At 41.0% G+C, this 19,491-nt stretch overlaps 1 long non-coding RNA gene across 1 annotated transcript; it reads left to right on the top strand.

Moving 5' to 3' along the window:
• Nucleotides 1-704: 704 nt before the first annotated feature.
• On the top strand, nucleotides 705-12,295 carry LOC134160206 (uncharacterized). The gene is made up of 3 exons (XR_009963480.1): nucleotides 705-853; nucleotides 10,845-10,888; nucleotides 11,878-12,295. It is a non-coding gene; the product is annotated as an uncharacterized LOC134160206 (long non-coding RNA).
• The last annotated feature ends 7,196 nt before the right edge of the window (nucleotides 12,296-19,491 follow it).

A 19,491-nucleotide genomic window follows, 5' to 3' on the forward strand; every position in this document is an offset into this window, starting at 1 on the left:
ACCCAGGTCAGTGCAGGAGGTGCTCCAGGCACCAGAGTAGAGATTCCCCTGCAGCCCATGGTGAGGCAGCTGTGCCCCTGCAGCCCATGGAGGTCCATGGTGAAGCAAATCTCCACCTGCAGCACATGGAGTACCCTACACCAGAGCAGAGAGATGCCCAAAGGAAGCTGTTACCCCACGGGGGACCCACACTGGAGCAGCCTGTTCCTGAAGGATGCATCCCATGGAAGGGACCCACACTGGAGCATTTTATGAAGAGCTCACATTGGAGGAGTTCATGGAGGACTGTCTGCTGCGGGAGGAACCCCATGCTGGAGCAGGGGAAGAGTGTGAGGAGTCCTCCCCTAAGAAGGAAGGAGCAGCAGAGACAACGTGTGGTGAACTGACCAAGGCACCAAATCCCCATCCCCATGTGCTTCTACAGGAGGAAGAACTAGAGAATTTGGGAGTGAAGTTGAGCTTGGGAACAAAGGGTTGGGGGAGAGTGGTTTAAGATTTGTTTTTATATTGCTGGGTGATCTCTCCTTCTCTGTCTCTCAACCCACAGGCCTTTCGTTCTATTTCCTCCCCCCTGTGCAACTGAGGGCAGTGACAGAGTGGCTTTGATGGGCACCTGGCACCCAGCCAGGATCCACCCACCACAAACCCCTAATAAATAGATTTGCAACACGTGGTTTGTTTTGATAATAGTGGCAGCAGCTAAATAAAGCTGAAGAGGTAGTTTAGCGGTGTAAGCACCACGTTTGAAACACCTAGACTCTCTGGAACCGATGGCTTAAATCTCAGCAGGGTTGACTCAGCCCTTCAGCTCCTCAGGCAGACACCGAGTTTCATGTGTCTACCATGCAGAAAGGTGAGATTTGTGAACAAAAGCCCTTGGTATTATGCACAAGACTTGCATCACTTGTTCTGTTTTTAGTGCCACTGGTGTTAACTGCTTTTCTCCTTACGGGTACGAGGCTTTCTCGGTGCTGGCGGCTGCTGGGCTCTGCTCTACAGCAGTCTGCAGGCTGGCAGGGAGGTACAAAGACAGCTTCAGTCATCATGCAAGACTGGAAACTCTGGACAACAAAACCCAAAACTGATCCTTGACCCAAACTTACCCTACATAAAACCAGATTATTAAGTGGGGCACAGTGATGTACATCCTTGGTGGGGCTCCCAGAGCCAGGGGAGTGCAGGACCAATGATGCTGCATCACTGTCTCAGTGCATCTGCATGGCTTCTGCACACTTGTTGCCCATCCAGGGGACTGTCTCCTTCTCCCACAGCAATCACAGACCTGGCTGTATACATCTGAGCAGAGCTGAAAGTAGGCTAAGAAACTACTGTGAAACACTGGATGCATCAAAGCCCAGTGTGTAGGGTTAATCAGAGCTACTCCTCATGCCTTTGAGATGCTAACAGGTACCTATGGCTCATGCTGTCATTTGTCCTAAATCAGAATGCTGTCACAGGTGATGGAAAGCTCAGGTACAAATTTCTCAAAGCTTTGAGGGAAAACTAGTAGAGTTTGGTGAGGCATATACCATTTTATCATGTGGAGGGCTTGAATTTTTCCAGAAAGAATTTACTTCTGTATTCCATGACATGGAAAAGGGAACAAAAACATCAGTAAATACATTCACAGCTAATTAATCACAGTGAGAAACGTAGGGTATAAAAATGCCGAATTTCTAAAAAGATTGTTCTAGCTCTGATGTGACATGCCATTAAATCTGTTTTCATTGCATTAATATACTCTGGAGCAAGAGCCAGGTGGCTTTTCATGGGCCTTCAGAAACCTGCCCATTGCAGCAGAGCGACGTGGCAAGTTACAGCACAGCATGGGGGAGAAACGAACAAGCAGCTCTGGTGCAGAACTGCCGGGCCACCCGACAGCTTCAGCAGAGTTATTTGAAGGTAGATCATTGCATAAAGTTTGGAGTAGACAAATTGCTCTGGAGGGCTTCGGAGGACTGTGGTGGGCCTGATTCAATACCCTGCAATGGCTCTCTGTTGTGTCCTGTAGTGTTATCCTATTGGCTTAAAAACAGTGTATCAGAGCAGAGTCAGATTCCGTATTATGCTCATCAAAAAGTAAATAGCGTTAAAGATACCCTTATTTTATTGTGATAGAACCTACATGGACAATTCAACTATTTCCTTTTTCTTCATACAATATTTATTATACTGACCCAACGTCCAGTGAAATCTGCATGTCTTCCCATTGACTCCGTGGACTTTGGATCATACCCCTAAAGCCTAGAGAAGTACATGAATAATAACAGAGAACCACGCACATCAAAAACCATCTTTCAAGTAAGTATGTGTTCCCATTTAAATCCCTGAACTCAAATTACAGGGTTTTTAAAGAGCAGTTTTCTTAAAAGCCAGGAACAAGGTATTTATATTAGCTACACTGAAATGAAAAGGGGAACTTACAGAAGAAAGCTACACTGTTCATCTGCTATTTAAAATCAAAATTACTGCTATATTAAAAGTTAATATCTGTGTTAAACTGATTTAAGTAAAAAATACATCTCTCAGCATTAAAAAGACATCTTTAAATAGAAGGTATAATGATCATAACAAAAAACAAAAAAGAAAAAAAAACAAAAAAGAAGGAAATGGAGAGCTTTCTTTAGCTGTGCTCAACTGAGAAGGTGTGGTACAGAGAATAGGAAATCATTTGGTTCTCACTGATTATAGCTCTTTGTATCAAAATACTCGAGGCTGAAATTAGTGCAATCCACAAGAGCAGGTGTTTTGAATTTTAATCTAAGATATAATTAGAGTCTGTAAAAAACACTGTGATGCAGTAATTGAAAGGGCTAATCATGGGATGCTTTATTTTTAAAAAAATATTTAAAAATAGATCTACCAGACATAAAAAAATTCATATTCCACAAATCTTTATTTTGACTACATATAAAGCTGCAATCCATTATGGCTTTGATTTGAAAGATTTAAACAATTCAGTTGTATCTTTAAAAGTGATATGTAATTATCAAGTTCTTTATCTTGCATTTCATGTTGTTTATATAAACATTGTTAAAATCTTTAATGCTTGCACAATCACTCTGTGGGAATAATAGACAAGGACAAACATTTGTTTAACACCACATGGATTATAAAATTATATATGGATTGAGCTAATACTTTTCCTTTTATGTTTGCTTATTGTTTGTAAATGATATTTCTTTAAACTTCAGCTATCTGACCTCTTATTCTAGCGCTTCTAGTGAGACAGTGTCAAAATCAGAAGCTCTTTCTGTTCGTAAATATCACGATACAGCGATATGGCTTTACCTTGTCACTGTTTTAGAGTCAAGGCTGCTAACCGAAGGAACTGATGCTGGTTAAAAAGTCATTTGATGGCTACCATCTTCATAGCTGTTACATCTGATTTTGAGCTAGAATGGCAATGCAATCAAGCAAGACAGGAATGAATCAATTAGATAGTGATCACAGTGAAATGAGTGAGTGCTTAACTTTTCAGTGCACAAACTGAGACTGTCTTAAAGAATTTGCATCGAGTTGATCATGCTTGTCCTGAAAATTTCTGCAAGCTGGTGCACTGCAATTCAAATTAAGCCAGCTGAAATAAGGCATCTGAAAGGACTAGTTACTAAAAAAATGCCAGCTGATATAACTGTGATGCACTGTTCTCTCTTTACCCTGGAAGCCAAGAAAATTAATGTGGAGCACAACTCCCTGTGGGCCTAGCACTGTTTGAACTGAATGCCATAACACTTTATATTGATGCTACTTTCTCCTACTGAAATGCATAAATGAAGATGAGGCCCGCTGTCAACTAATAAGGAGCAAAATCCATATCTGATAATATATCTCTATTAACATTTAATTAGTATTATGAAAATTATCAAACCAAAGTACTTCAGAAAGCCTGTCTTTTGTGTAATCATGCTTGTTCAGCTCAGATGTTAACCATGAGGTTTGTAATACATTAAACAGTTATCTCCCAGACAGTCTGAATGCCAGAGAAATGTGTATTTTATTAGCACAGTGAAATGTTTCACTTTACCTGCAGTTCAGGTGACAACTTGCCTTCAGGTCTTCAGGACTGAGATAATGCCAGCATTCCTCAGATCCATTGCCAGCATGTCTTGTGGTGGAGCAGGGTCAGAGGGCCCATGGGCCTGGTAATTAATGCAATGTCAATCCTGCCACGGGGACTCTGCCAGCAACCTTACAATGGAACCAGACAGCTCAATCTCAGCAAGACTTTCCTTCCAGTGCAACGTGCTGGAAGGGTTTCTTCTCTGTTCAAAGAGAAAAACCTTTCATTCCAAAGGTGTTTTGAACTCATTCGAAAGTGCAGATGTTGTTTATATGCTATGTTATAGGGGAAAATACTTTTTTCATGTTTTCTAAACTTATTGAAGGGGGGAAAATCAACCCTGGGCAAGGTTCAAGTTTGCTAGGTGCCAAATTCTTCAAACTTTGTAATTTAAATCATCATCCCACGTACGTATTGGAAAGCCAGATGCTTTGTATCCTTTTTATCTCCTGTTCTATCTGTCAGGCACAAAGATTTCTGCCTGTCGGAAAGTAAGTGCTGCTTCTCAGCATGGCATTGCAGAGAAAGAGGCAAAGAGAGATGTTTTCATTAGGCTCCCATTCCCTTGTTCTCACAGCTTTCTTGTTTTTCGAGCAAAACTTGTGATAGGAATGCTTTCTATTTTTACTCTTGAAGACTTGTTTCTGCTATCACAGCTAGTAGTTACCTATGAGAAATGTGTTAAATGAAATCTCGGTTACTTCAATCGACTTCTTAATCTGATTAATTGATGAGCAAAGAAGATTTCACACAGATACACGTGTGTGTATATACTCCACAGCATTTTATTCTGATTTCTTAGTATCCTGTCAACACTAGTCACTGACTCAGACGTGAAGCATCTGCTGTAACTGTGATCTTCCAGACCTCCATGTACATAACCTTACAGCTTAACTTTGAACAAACGGCAATGCCAAAAAATGACTATTTCGGTATCAATATAAAATTATACCTAGTTGATTGGAATGGCCTGCCAAATCTTGATTTTCAAAAGAGAAGTACTAATAAGTGCAAAATGAAAAATGAAATCTTACTACAGGTTTTAATTACACAGATACATATTACCTTCTGCACAGAAGCCATGCTTCAAAGGAGCAACACAACACAAAGTGCTTAATGAATGCGTTTTCAGCCTTGCATTTAAGCATCAAGGCTCCATGAAGAGTTCTGTCCCTTTACATTAGCTAAACCCTGGTCTGAGTAGTAAATTGCTGATTTCCTCAGAGTATTTTCTAATGCTTGGAAAATGATTCCTAGGCAATTTATAAACAAACTTTAACCCCTACCTGTGTTGGTATTATTTGCGCCATTTCATAGATGAAGTATTAAAATGTAATATTTTCCGAAGTTCCAGATAATTTTGGGTGCTGAGCAGAAAATCTCTGATTTTTTGGAGCACATGTCTACTCAAGGCACAGCTCCCACTGACTGCAGTGGCAGCTGCAGTCTGAGAATAATTCTGGTTAGAAAGCACCATCTGATCCGCCCCCTTGCTCAAGTTTGAAGTTTTACTCAACTTTGAAATCAGATCAGGTCTTCCAGGGTCATATCTAGTCAAATCTGAAGTATCTCCAAGGATGGAGATTTCAAAACCATATGAGTACTTAATACTTCTGCAAATGAGGACCTGGAAACCCAAAACCAAAGCACCCAGAAAAAGCAATTCTCCAAGTTTCTGCTACACAGGTAGCATGGATAACTCTGAAAAGACAATTCCATGTCTTTTTGGGTGTTGAAAATCGTGGTCGTCTCATGCTGCTTGTAGGTGATGTACGATGAAATCTCCTTTTGGCTCATTTCTTTATGCGCAGCTCACCTGGCATCTCAGCAGCTCAATTTCTCATAAGCAGAAGACAGCACATATCTACATTTAGTCCTGTGCCCTGAAGAAAATGAGTCTCTTCCAGCACTTCAGGGCTTTTAGCGAGGCTTTGGTGTCTTTGAACACTTGAAGGCTGTACAGCCTTGTACTTATCCCCTGTAATGGAGAATATGAGCTGTCTCTGGGTGACCGAGGACAATTGAGTTGCTGCCATCTAACAGTAGGCTGCAGTTCTGAACTCTTTCATAAACCCTTCTTCCTACAGGAGCAACGCCATTCACACCTGAGGGACACTGCCAGAGAATATTTTAAGAGCTCCCATAGCCTTGAAATAAGTTATGACCTTGCATAGATACGTTCCCTACGTTCCTTCATGCGTTCTTGGGTTCTGGCTGGCATTGGGAAGGAAGAAACACCTGGGGAAGAAGAGGAAGGACAGCACAGACTGTGATAAGCTAACTCATAAGTGTCTATGTGTTTTCAAAGTGAGTTTAATTGCAATGTATGAATGAGCAGCATTTTAAGTGATTAGCCTTTCTTTTCTGTGATCAATACATGGAAAAGAAAATGTGCTAGCCATGACTGCATGGACTGGCTGGGGAGTTGCATGATGGCTGGGAATTATGCCCTTGGACTGGTTTCTCAGGAACTGCCTTGTCTGAGGGAGGACCTGCTTCATCCCACTGTAAGGTGCTTAGGCACGAGGCTGCAAGGTGGAGCTGTATGCTCCATTGAGAGCTTCTAAGTGCACAGCCTTTTATGGCAGCACTTCTTCAGCCACAGGACAGTGCTATGGCTTCCCTCTCTCTCTGTGATGCTCTGAGTTGGGTGCTGCTGGGTTTGCCAGGGCAGGCAGGGGGCCAGCTGCAGTGATTGATGTCCCAGGAGGAGTGTGCTCATTAGGATCACTGCACTCAGGGAGGAGAATTTGGCAGGTCTGAGACAAGAGTGGGGAGTTAACAGGGCCACCTGTGTACCCTGCCCTGGCAAAAGGCTCCAGTTCTGGGGACCTCCTAGGGTGTTTTGCAAAGTGGAGGGTGAAGGAGCACTGGCTGTGCTGGCACATGTGATGGTAGCTCCTCAGGTGCCAGGGTGCTCCCAAGGCCTCGTGCTGGTGGGTGCCAGCACAAGTGAAACCACACTGGCAACCATCTCACCCTAAGCACTGTAGGCATCATGCGGCAGTCCTGTGTCTGCCTCTGCACTACCACGAGGTTGGATTTCCACTCTTAAGTTAGGGGGGAGCTTGGGGTACGCAAGGAGTGGGAAAATACTGACCCTAACCATCCTAAAGATAGCCTAAGCAAAGAATGAAAAGGTCAGTCAGTTGAAAAAGTTACTGCCATTGAGTCGCAAAAGAGAGTCAAGAGCGGTATGTATAAAGTAACAGATCAGCAAAGATTTTGGTTTTGATATGTAAAAACTATCTAAAGTTTTTGATTATTTTTAATATATCATTTAAAAACAATCCCAAACCTTGAGCTTTCTATTGGAGAAAAGCAGACCTAATACAGAAGGGTGTGCTACAGGCAGCAGTCCAAGAGCACGCAAGAGATTTGTAAAAGTAATGCTTCAGGAAGCTTGGTCCAAAAGCATGTTCCAGCAAACGATTGCACTGAAATTAATCACAAAGGAAAGCTACAGGATCCAGCTAGCACTTCAGCATAAACTGGCATTGCTTTTTTGGAATGACTAGAGCTGTGCTGATTTATACCAGCTGATGGTCTGGTCCACAAACTTTTTCTTATTCCAACTTTAATTATTTCCCGGAGTGTAAGGGTGTCTATGACTATCTCTGTTCATTTAAGATTTCCAGATGCTAGTCTGGAAGTATGCTTACAGCAAGCATTAAATTGGTCAGTTTGGATGGAGCACAGGCTTCCTGATATCCTCTTTGGATACTTTTATTTGAACATACAAGTGTACCGGTTGATTCTGACACTATTTCTGGTTTTGTTTTTTCTCTTTGGTAAAGCAGTTCTCAGTGAACATCAATGAAAAGGGCCTGTTCTCACAATCCACAAGGGCAGGCTTCATTAATGGTAGTTATATTTGTATGTTCGAATATATTTGTACATGAAGGTGGTTCCTTATATTTAGATTTGCAGTCCTAAGGAAAAATAGCTCCCTGTTTATGAGCTACCAAGACCTTTGATTTCAAACAATTTAAAGTGGCATTTCTCAAGTCCTCTCTTTATGGATACACCCTCTGAGTCTTTTTCACTGCACCTGTACAAACAGCAACAAAGAGAAAACATGTGAGTGTGAAAAAGGCCTTCAGCTTCTCCCACCTACTTAATGAAACTTCCTTGCTTTTTTTGCAAGCCAATGAAAGACAATAAATTGCGTAAGATGCTTTTCCAATGGCAGCAGGAGTGATAGGAGTGTCCTCATTTGATGCTTTAGGGGATAAGACTTCTAAATGGTGCCATAAAAAGCCTTTCTGGGATGTGAAAGCTTGCAGAGAATGAGGCAGTTCAGCAAGCTCTGTAGCTTAAAACCAAAGTGTGCTGTGATTGTCCTGTGTCTGATTTGGTTTGTCATGACAAAGAGTCTGCTTAAATTTTTGTAGCTCAACTAGTTTCAGCAGAGCAACACAGATTTATACCAGCTCAGGTTCTGGATAGAAATCTCTGCATTTCCATTAGAGTCAGAAATACTACCAAGAACTGTGCTACTGTCAGAGTTTTAATATCCCAGATAGCTTACAGTCTTTTTCACCACATAAACTTTAAACCAGATACAGATCATTCTACTAGATGCAGTTTGGATTGCTACTTTGGACACTAGAGAAGAACTGGTTGCACCAGCTCAGGAGACCTGTACTTCATTAATTTTAAATTAAATGTAAAGATAAAAACAGGTAGTTCTAGTTGAAAGTGAAACTATCATTTTCAGTTTCAAAAATGCAGCTCGCTGGACTGGGAAACTCACGGACTCGAGTGTGAAAGAGAGCTTGAGTTTCTGAATGACAAAGGTACAACGTTTCTCTGGGCCTCTACTGAAATCTGGAGAAGGGATATAGACCTAGCTGGATGATTACCCAGCTCAGAAATAACCTAGTCAGAACAAACAGCCATCTTATGTAGAATGGAAAAAGAGAGTAATGTTCAGCTAACGCGATTAAGTCTTAGAGGGCAGGATGTGTATGGATAAAATGAGAATTGCCAAAAGACAAACTAAGTTGGATTTTTCAAACAAAGCTAAATCAAATAGAGATATTTTAGCCACACAAACAAAAAGATGATTTATAGGTGCTGTGCAGTGAAGATGGTGAAATTAAGGGTGATACAGATATGGCCCCAAGATGAATACTTTGGCTCAGTTTTCAACAGGGATGATGATGTTAAACAAGGCTGTGTTGCTAATGGGAATTTGAGAATGGAAATAGAATTAACCACATCTAAGGTGGACGCCAAACTCTAAAGAGATTAATGTGACTGAGTCAGCTTGCTGCGGAGGCACATCCTAGAAGAACTATGAAAGGTCTGGTTAAAGAAACTGCAATTCTGCTAACAAAGATTTTTAATGTGTTTATCAGAGATGATAGCTTTTCCTTCAAAAGGCAAGTGTTGGATCTAACTTAAGGCAAAAAGAGGAGAAGTCTAGGCAACCACAAGTCTCGCTTCAAGAATATGTGATATTTCAAAATATACATAGGATTAAAAACAGGTAAGGACATGAAGATGGAAAAGAAATTAAATTTCACTCACTTTAGCAAGAGTAGATCATGTCTGAAGACCTGACAAATTACTTTTATTAGTAAGAGAATGAGATGCAACTCAGTTACCAGGAAAGCTTTTGACATGGTGCTGCGTAGGAAATTGCTTGTTAAGCTGGAGAAAATTTGGATTAGCAGAAGAATTGTGAGGTGGAAAAAAATGAAAGATCATGTTGAAAGGAGAAATACCAAACTGAAAGGAAGTTACTAGTGGAGTTCTTCCAAGATGTGTCTAGGGACTGATCTTATTTAACATTTTTAACAACTTTGGCAGAAAAAGTAGTGCTGTGCTCATGAAATTTTCTGATAATGCAATATGTAGTGTGAATGTGGAGGAGGACAGTATACAGGAAGAACTGGATAAGCGTCGGGACTGGGATAATAGAAATAGGATGAATTTGAATAACCCAAAAGGTGAGGTCAGGCACTTTAGGACTCATAATTTTTCCCCAAGCAGGAAGCTTTGAAAAAAGACCTGGGAGTGGACTATTTGATCACCGGATGGAACGATATGTGATGTGTCTGTGGAGAATACAAATGTAGTCCTTGAATGTATCAGGTGGGGAACCTTCTGCAAAGATAAGTACTGGTGACGTTTTGTGACACAAATTACCTGGAAATTAGGAGGTTTCTAACCAGAAGAACCATACATTTCTGCAACAGCCATCCATCAACCCCAATATGCTGATAATGAAGAACCTTATCAGTTTATGGAAACTGGTACAGTGAGGCAGTTGGGGGAGACTGGAGGCAGCAGTCCAGGAGAACACTTCTGGATCGGGCTTCCTTGAGCTCAGACACTAATCTTGGTAGAATTGCCTGAAGGCTAGATTAAGCTTGAATTCTACTTTTGATGGAAAAATAAACCCAAATTTGTTAGAAATATCAGTAGCTGTTAATCACTTGACTAGCTTACAGCCTCCAAATACATATTTGTCTCTGCAGAGGCAAATGATCCCCACTAATAACGTATCCCCTATCATCACCTGTAACAAATCCTGTTAGTGTCTTGATTTTCAGCAACTTCAACAGAGCATCTGGCTGCAGTTAGTAAATGTTATTGTTAAATCACATTTTTTCTCTTTATAGGTAATTTTCACCAGATATCCCCCAAAACATTCTGGATAATTCTATGGAATCTTAATCCCTAAGATTTTCATGTAGTACTGTCAAAATAGATGACATATTTTCAGTAGCTGGGCTTTCAAACTGCTTACCACCATTTTTGCTCTATGTAGGGGCCTCTGCAGCTCCAACCCACAGATGGTTGAAGGCCAGCAGGGTAAGTCTATGCCCCATCATCTATCCCAGAGGATCAGGAGAGTCTCGCTTGCTATGATTTTTATTTCTGCTAAACTGATTTCTCCGCATTTCATAATCAAGACAAAAGAGCCCTCATTTGAGAAGTACACTCTATTTAGCTGTGATGAAGTGCTCAGGTGTAGGTTTCTACTGTGTTCCGCTTAGTGTACATAGGACTGCTCCATGAACCTATTAACTTATTATTTAGACACTGGATGGGCACATTTCCAGTAGATGACTGGATGCTCACATTTTTTATTTGCTAAAGATTTCTTTGACCTTAGTGAAAACCGAAAGAGAGGAAATAGCATTCAAGGAGGCAGAACTTAAAATGAAAAACACATGAAAAAGGAACTCCCTGAGGAACGGAGGAATGGAGCACTGGCTGAACTTGGGGGTGTTTGCTGTTTGGCAGCCTTGCCAGGACATATGCAGAACAATATCTGAAGTTTAAATTCTCCATACGCAAAGGAAAGGAAAAAAAACCCAAACAAACTAAAAAGTTTAACCATGGGGGTTGCATCCCTGAGATGCAAAAAGAAAACCTTTTCTTTTAATAACAATCTAAAAAATGTGGGTTATTTGGTGAATTCATTAGCAGAAGCTGGGTCCACATATGTCTTTCATTTTAAGACACCAAATTAAATCACAATTGATTTCTATGGTCACCTTATTTTTTTATGAGAGTGAGAGTTTGCTTAGTGAAAAGCATGCATTTATGACTAATTTAAAGTATAGAAGATTTGTTACAGTGGCCCACACCTGCCACAACCATTGATTTATGTATGTACTGACTTGCTATGTTTGCCTATGGGTAGCTTAAAATTACAGACCTGGTGCACATAGACTGCACAATTACAATACCAAAAAATATCATCAGAAAACATTAGAATTTTCTACATGCCACAGTCCAAAAAACTTTACAGTGAGGGAGCTTTCAGCTCCAGCTCACATTGCATTTTTGTACAGGCACATACAAATTCTCTGTATTCTCTGGAATATAAGGCTTATTTAAGAAGAGAAAAAGAAATATTTTGCTGAGGGAACAGTGAATATGGTTCTGATTTGCTGCTAACATAGGCTCATCCTTCTGAGTCTTAAACCAATTTCAAGTCAGGAAAGAGAGGTGGTGGAAAAACCTTTTTAGAATCTCTGGCAGAGAGCCCAGAACACAGCTCATCACATCGCAGCAGTATGATGGTGACAAGGTTGTCTGCCACTGACTCATGCCCCACAAAGGACTGTCTGCAGAAGACAGTTTGGGAACTGCTGCTCTCAGTCATAAATATTGTCTGTCTATGGTCTTGAAATAAAAAAAAATTCCCTTTGTGTGAATAATTTTACACAGTTTTAATGATTTTAATTATTTTCTGTAAATAGTCTTAAATTTGACTTCCTGCAGGAGAAGCAGTTAAGTGTTGCCTCCAGTGGTCTTATCAGGCTCTAGAAGTGTTCCACCTTAGCTGTTTTCTGTCCTGTGGAGAGGCAGACCTGTGGATCTCATACTGATGATAATGTGTAAGGCAGGCAGCAGAGATGGGACAGAGCCAGGAATGGAGATTGGACACAGGATGTGCAGCCTGACACTGCTGGCAACATCAGGCCCTAACTGGAGCGCTGTAACCATTAATGCCCATGATAAATCCTTACATGATGCAACAGAAACCAATCCTGCCTCGTTTCTTCAGTGTAGTGGGGAAGAATACAGGTGATCCACCCCTATTTCCTGCCCCAGCCTCCCTGCACCCTCCAGACTGTGGATCCCACAGAGACCAAGGAACAAATTAGCCCATTTAGTGGGCAACTGGTGCCTGTCTAGAGACCCACCAACATCAAGCAAAGACAGAAAGTCACTGCTAACACCATCTCCCTGAACTGCTGGTTTTGGATTGGTCAACTTATTACTACACACTGGTCATCCTGGAGAAGAAGGGTATAACATAAAACATTGCATGAAAGTAAAAATTCAAAGCAAAATAGAAAACCCAATCTTTTTTCTATAAAATATGTGGCTTACTGTTGTAAAGATTGCCATTTTTTCTCAAAAATGAACGACCAAGCTTAATAGGACTAAACAGACTTCCAGAACATCACTGATTGATGTGGGGGTGCTATTCTGACTTGTATAAGTGCCGTGATCTGCCTTTTCTGTTTCTCCCATTCTCCTCTCCATTGCCTTCACCCTGCTTCATGGACACACAAGGCTCTTGAGACAGGTTTCCTTTCCTTTTTCTGCAATAGCAAACTCCTATTTTCTTACTCTTCCATCATCTTTCTACATGCAGGTCATAGAGGAAGAATCCTCAAGGTCTCTGGCAGTTTATTTAGTTCAGTCCTAATGGGAAAAGTACCTGGGAATCCTTTTCCCAGGTTTAGATAATTCCCTGTACATCATCTGCAGTTTTCTTGTTGCTATGACACGTGTACAGAATTCAGATTTTTTTAGACAGTTGCATCATGTTATTTGATACATACATAACATCTGTAATGTAATTCATAAAACAAGCTGTGGCACCTCACATACCTCTGTATTTACTGAACCTCAAAATACAAAGACTTGTCTTTAATGCCTTGTTTACTTTTGTTTGCATAAATCTTAAGAAAAACCTCACAAGATTTTAGATATCAATACAACACTTACTTATACATGAGTAAACATAAAGCAACACCCTCTACATCTTTATCCAAGGTAAAATCTCAGATGTATCTAAATAAATGAAAAGCAAACAATTTTTTACCGTAACTAGAAGTTTCAAACTAAGCAATATTGGGTATCTTGTTTGAGTGAGTGAGTCTGGAAGCCAGTTAGAACTTTCATTTGGATTTTTTCTTTTGTATCTCTTCAAAATGTTCTTATTATTGAATATCGTATGTCTTGCTGTGTTTCTAAATTCATGCACATTTCCTGCTAAGAACATATGGAAAAGAGTAGATGGTTCAGAGTGAAATCTGGATGACATAATAAACCGTGAGAGAGAAGCTTGAAGGATTAATGCAGATCCAAAGACTGAAACAATGTCTACTGTTAAGAACACACCACCATTTTTTGTATAGTACAGACTTTTATGAGGTAGAAATAGGAAAATGTAAAGGCTGTTACAGAATGTTAGGATTTTGTATAGGGATATTCTAGTTATAGTGGCAATTTAAAAATGACAATTCTTTAACCATTTCCTTGCCTTAGTCAATTTTAAGAGCGGGCAGAGCCTGTGTAAATATGTACTGTCATCTTGGTCCGTTATGTTCTCTTTTTCTAGAGTCCATTTTCTTCTCAACCAAAGGAAAACTACCAGTGTTCCACCTCACTAAGGTAGGTGAAAAATGCAATGTACACAGATCTGTTGCTGAGAGCAGTATCAAGCAGGCTGGTGAACAGTGCAGCCATAATCACGGCATACTAATCAATTACTAAAGAGAGGTGGTGTTGATTCTTACATTAATGCCCAGAAATACACTTTTGGCCAGACCCGCAACTAGTAGAACATTTTTCATTTAAATGTCTGATTTCCATAGAGATGTAGAGATTAACCCTAACTTAAGGGGCCACAGCTCTTCTCACTGTGCGTCTATGCAGAGAGGGCAGACACAGGCTCACCGCTCAGCCTTCCTCAGGCAGACACAGTCACTATGGATGCCACGCTGTCACCTGGGGCTATTGCCAGGCTCACTTCCAGAAACGTGTAGCACGGAACTGTACAGCTGGTACAGGTGGTAGTTAACACCCACCCTTCACCTGACACACTGGTCACTGCCATGTCTGTTTTCTGTGATGATGTAGGCAAATCACAATGGATTCCCCTCAGCAAACTAAGAATATTTCCAAGCTATTCTGCAAGATATATACCAGTCACCATTGTCTCCTTAGATGGTGTATGGAAAGCAGGCAATCTGTGGGAGCAGTTTTAGGCTCCTCTCTTCCTGTGAAGTGGCTCACCATCAGGAGGTGCCTGTTTCTCTCAACAGCTATCAAGGAAGCATAAGGCTAGAAGCCTTGTCCTGATCCAGGCATTACATCTAACTTTCAAGCTCCTCAACCAGAAGAGATGAATCTTACTGAAAGTTTTCCTAAAAGAGTAATATGTATTGAAATTAATTAAAATATGCACTAAAAAAAAACCAAACAATAAAACAAAACAAAGAACAGAAAAAAAGGTTTTTGAACAGAGTACTTCTAAGTTTCCTTACTGATATGGTTCTCCTTGTTGTGAAGGCACCTTATGGCTGCATTGTTCTGGCAGAGGCTGATGGCATCCAGTAAGGATCTAGAGGCTGATTGCTCCTGAGAAGCAAGTCAGTTAGTGCAAGCCCTGCTAGGAAATGTGAGGAGGATTTTCTAAGACAAGCTCCTTCCTCAGCTGGAGACAGAGTAGGGCTTGGAGAAGACATGATGTGACTTATTCCCAAGAAGAGCTGAGGAAGCTGTCTAAGAGGATTCTGTGGGAAAGGCCCAAGGGAGATCAGGAAGGCACAGAAGACGTAAGCATTTGTCTGGATCATGGTCTGTCAGGAGCTTGAGGATTAAGGGTTGTGCAGAGTAAGCAGGAGAAGTAAAACGCCTGAGCTATATGAGACAATCTGCAATCAGTCCTTCTGTGTGAGGACTAGGAGAGCATGGCAGCACCCCATCCCTTCCTTAGCCCATCTAAAGAAAAGCCCAGGGCTATGTGAGCAAAGGTCTACCTAGTTTAGAGAGGGAGAAGTCATGCTGGTCCTGATGTCACCATTTCATTTTGAATGGAACAACCTATGTGAAAGAAGGCTTTTTCTCTATGTTGAAAAGGCTAGACCACATGTGACGATTGCAGGTGAAATTGAGATGTGATCTGAAGGAGGAGAGAGGAGCATGGGTAAGGAGAAAAGCTGAGGCCTTATATTGAAAGGGAGCTTGCACCAAACAGAAATAACTCTACAAGCAAATTCAAATCTGCTCTTGAATGAGTGGACATCCACTCAGCTTTCTCTATGTTACGTGTTTTAATGCATGTAATCACATCACTAGGAAAAAAGACAAGACTGATGTGGCTATTTCGTGTTGTTTCTCAGGGAGTTAGTGGTGTTTAACAGCTCCTCACTGTAGGAATAGTAGTTCAACATCTCCTGTAAACCTGAGAGACTGAGACTTTTAAAGTGTTTAACTATTCACTTTTAAAAATGAGAACTAACCATGCATCTCCTTGTAATAAATGGCTTTCTTTCTGTGCACATTCTAGGCTAAGGATAATAAGGCTTCTTACAAGTGAAGGCACTACAGACAGAACTTGAAGCTGTTACGAATAACATACTGGAAAATTTCCCCAGGCAGCTGATCTAATTTTGATTGTCAAAAAAATCTGTGTTCAGCATGAAACTGCCTGTAATTGTAGCCTTAGTGATCTTTTTCACAAGTTATTAAAATGAGTTTTTAGTCACATCGTGATGAAGTTGGCAATAAAGACATTGGAGAGAAGGGAAAAAAAAGATCATTCTTATGTGGCTGTCTTCTTAGATTTCCCCAGTCAAATTCTAACACAGCAGCAATAAAAATACCATATTATTTCCTGCTGGTCGGCAAAAGGAAGCTGTCCTGCAGAATCTGCTTCCTGACCATCAGAAAACACTGGCATGGAAACACATCTAAGTTTGCACAAGAGAGGATTGATTAGTATAAATCTCTGCAGTTCAGCAGTATTGCCCAAATCCTTTACTGAGTGTTGAGGTGTATTTCATAGAGTTGAAGTATAGAAAGAAAATATTAAAAGGTTGTGTGTCTAATTGCCAGTCTATTTTCCTGAATACAATTATCCATTATTTTAACTTCCATTCCTTGTGCCAGAGCTATGTCAGCATGGAGTCAGCCCTCACTGCAGCAAGACGTCTGTTTCCTTAAGTGGTCATTTTGCCTGAGGAGGGTCTAAAGGATTGTATCCCTGAAATTGTTTATCTGTGCTGATTACACTAGAGAAACAAAAAATAGCCATAAAATCAGGAGTTAATCTTAGCCAGGAAATAAGTTATATTGAGTCACTAAACCTGGCAAAGGTGGTTGTTTAACAGAAGCTACTCTGAGCCAGTTCCTGCATATACTCCACTGAAGCATAGCCATGGCATTTAATTTAGGTGCAAATGCCAAATTAAACATCTAATTGACTTTTCTTTCACACTAACTTATTCTAACTTTGGCTATACATTGCTATAGGTACTGCTACAGATAAAATTAAACCAAGTATGAAGATGGGACAGTGCTAGTTTCAGTGGGAAAAGGGCATCATTTCAATGCTATTCATTCTGCTGCAATAAAAACCAATAAAATAAAAAAATCCCCATTGAGATCTTGCAGAATTCTTGTTTCTTTTCTACATCGCGGGGTGGATAATCATACAATATTTGGTTAACTGTCATTGTGGTGAAAATGCTTTTGGGAACATGATTTTCTATCACACAACAGACTTTCAAATCTGTTTTAACATTTTATTCTTGGATGTGTAAACAAATTCTGAGAAGCAGGCCTACTAAACCTTTCATTCCTCTGTCACCCTACTAATGCATCACAGAGAAGTTATTCTCAGCTTTCACTGAAGCCATTGTATTTCTAATCCACTTCAGTCTAGGAAAATAACACCCTGCTTTAATTAAGAGAGCAATGAATGTAAACTGACTTCAGAGAAGAGCTAAACTCTTCTCCCCCTCTGAAAATTCATACGCTGAGTGATGTGCAGCAGAAGTCCTTTATACCTGAACATGTTAGCACTGACTTATGAGAGGATGAGAGTCTGATGTTACGGATGCCAACTCCATTCACTGTGATTTACGCCCATGACCCTGAGAGGAGAATCTGGTCCCCAGTTTCTCCACTGCTTCTCAGCTGTTGTCAAAGAGAATACATTTTGCTAATCGAACATCTCAGTTGCATGAAAAAGGAGGCTTTCTGAAAAATGTGTTCACAGGGTTCAGTCTGTTTCTATGATATCTATTTGCTTTCCCTCAAGATCTCACAGTTTTACAGTACCTGAAATATCGTTGGGGCATAAGAAAGGGTTTGCACATTTCTCAATTCTCTAAGCCTCTTTTCTGCAATGGAGTAGCTGCACATTTTGTGAGGCAAGAAACTGAAGAAGAGGACTCCTCATAAGGAAATCTTAAGCAGACTTTGGACAGGCAGGATGCAAGCAGAGCATGGCTAGGCCTCTGAAGTTGCTTTCCCTAGTCTTAAAAAATAAACACACAGAAGTGAAGTGGTCTGATAACTGTTTCATGTTTCTCCTGTGAGATGCTTCCAGGAGATCATGGTTTCTTCTAGCCCATGAATTTGGTCCAGAAACATTTTGAGCAGCAAAGGCTATAAAGTGAAGCTGGCACAGACCGTGACAGGTCACTTATTAGGTATCAGAGTGCAACAAGAGGCACTCTGTGGAAGGGGGAGTGGGTGTTCCTTGGCGTATTTACAGATACCACTCTCAGGTGTGGCTCCCTCATCAGAGATGGATGCTGTCTGAGGAGGCAATTCAGGAAGGAAGCCTGGAAGCATGTGGGTGTGAGTCCTGCCCCAGGGAAAAAAAGGGGAATTGTTTATTCCAGCAGTAGGAAAAGAGCTGGCTCTCCATTAGGGTTAGGCCATTTATTTCCAACAAATAGATTATTCACTGAAAAACACAATTTTTGTTGGCCTGAAATTATGCCTGAATTCAGCCCACATCTGCAGAGCTGTTTAAGCTGTTTGGTTTTTTCTGTCTCCAGAGGTCCATGTGTATAAATTTATTTCCTCAGGGCTAGGTGTGAGTCTGTGGATGGGGATGGCCTCCTCAGTCACCCAGCAAGCTGAATCTTCATTGAAGCTGTGCAAAACTCAGCTTCAGCTTTATATTTCCTCTGAGGAGATATGAACATATCAGTCCCACCAACTCAGTAATTGATCCTACCACCATGCTCTAGGGCAGGGATTTCTACAGAGCTTACCACTCATAGCGCACAGGTTGCTTCAAAGTGACAGAAGCAGAACCTGGTCCAATAACACATCCCCAGAGAAAGGGGTCTTGGGGTATGTATACAAACCAAATCTCTGGAAGTAGTGAGGAAGGGGCTCTCAGCAAATCTCTCCTCTTGCTACAGGCTCCATTCACAATTACAGGTTGAGCAAGGATGGTTGCAGTGCCTATGGCCTTTGGGTATTCACCGAAGAGTCAAGGCATTTATAGTGCAGGCCTTGTGCTGGTGGCTTTTTAGGGTGTTCCGTACAAAATAAAATGGTGACAACAGGACCAGCATGAGAGTTCCACTGTGGTTTGGGAGCTGGGTGCCCTGCTGGGGCAGTTTGTCCCATCCTGATATGGGGAGGATGCAATGAGCTGGGAAGTGAGGCAGAAGGACACTGCTGTCTCTCCTCCATTATGGTGCTACAGACATTTTCAGTCTTGTCCACGGGTTTTCCCTTTCAGAGAAGTATTGTTAAGTTCTGTCTTACTTACTTACTTATGTCAGATTTTGCTGACATAACCAATACTGGTGTCACCAGAGGGATGCAAGCACGAGTCCCCTCAGTTTAAGAGAGTAAAAGTTTCAAATACAATCTTCTGACCTTTAAAGTGTACTACAAAGACTGTCTATTTC

The sequence above is a fragment of the Pezoporus occidentalis genome, unplaced genomic scaffold (genome assembly GCF_034315485.1).
Source record: "Pezoporus occidentalis ecotype Australia unplaced genomic scaffold, CSIRO_AGI_Poc_V1 ctg100, whole genome shotgun sequence".
Classification (NCBI taxonomy): Eukaryota; Metazoa; Chordata; class Aves; order Psittaciformes; family Psittacidae; genus Pezoporus; species Pezoporus occidentalis.